This window comes from Nyctereutes procyonoides, unplaced genomic scaffold (assembly GCF_905146905.1).
Source record: "Nyctereutes procyonoides isolate TBG_1078 unplaced genomic scaffold, NYPRO_anot_genome, whole genome shotgun sequence".
In the NCBI taxonomy this organism is placed as follows: Eukaryota; Metazoa; Chordata; class Mammalia; order Carnivora; family Canidae; genus Nyctereutes; species Nyctereutes procyonoides.
The window spans coordinates 27,666,326-27,666,985 of NW_026575120.1; the positions used below are offsets into that span (position 1 = coordinate 27,666,326).

A 660-nucleotide genomic window follows, 5' to 3' on the forward strand; every position below is an offset into this window, starting at 1 on the left:
GCGCGGACTGACACCCCCCCCTCCTCCCGAGCCTCCGAGGGCCGAGCGCGGGGTAGTGGCGGCGCCCGGCCGTCCCGGAGCCCGCCCGAGGGGCTCGGCCTGCGGCTGCGTGCGAGGAGGACTGCGGGGAGAGGCCGCGGCGGGGCGCGCTGCTGCTGGGTGTCGGGGTGCGGGGGCGCCCCGCTCGGCGGCCCTCGGGGCCCGGCAAGCGTCCAGCGTGCTGGGGTCTGCGGTGACCCTGCGCATTCCTGCACCGCTTGCCACAGCATCCTGAGACGGTTTGAGGCCTTGCCCTGCTCCATCCAGAGCGAGGTTATAGAAATTTCAGACAGGCGGCCGCCCCCTCCGGCTGCCGCGCCGACCTGGGCCACGTGTGGTCCCACGAGGCTGGTCAAGCGCCGACGGTCAGCGCCGTAGGTGCTCCGCGGTCGGGGACCGTGCAGGTTGCGGAGCCCCCCGCCTGAACAGGCACTCGGGATTGGGCCGTTTGCTGGGTGCCCGGCTCCCTGCTCACGCTGTTTCCTGACCCTCCACAGCCCCACGCACGCTAAAAATGAAGCTCAGGAGGAGGGGGGCCGCCCCCGGCAAATACCGCGTAGAAGGAGCGAGGGGCAAGGCTGGCCCCACAGAGCCAGAGGTGAGGTTCCCCGCCCGCGCTGC

At 72.7% G+C, this 660-nt stretch overlaps 1 non-coding gene across 1 annotated transcript; it reads left to right on the forward strand.

Moving 5' to 3' along the window:
* The first annotated feature begins 202 nt into the window (after positions 1-202).
* LOC129516252 (small nucleolar RNA SNORA9) lies at positions 203-334 on the forward strand. Its single transcript, XR_008665732.1, has one exon. It is a non-coding gene; the product is annotated as a small nucleolar RNA SNORA9 (small nucleolar RNA).
* The last annotated feature ends 326 nt before the right edge of the window (positions 335-660 follow it).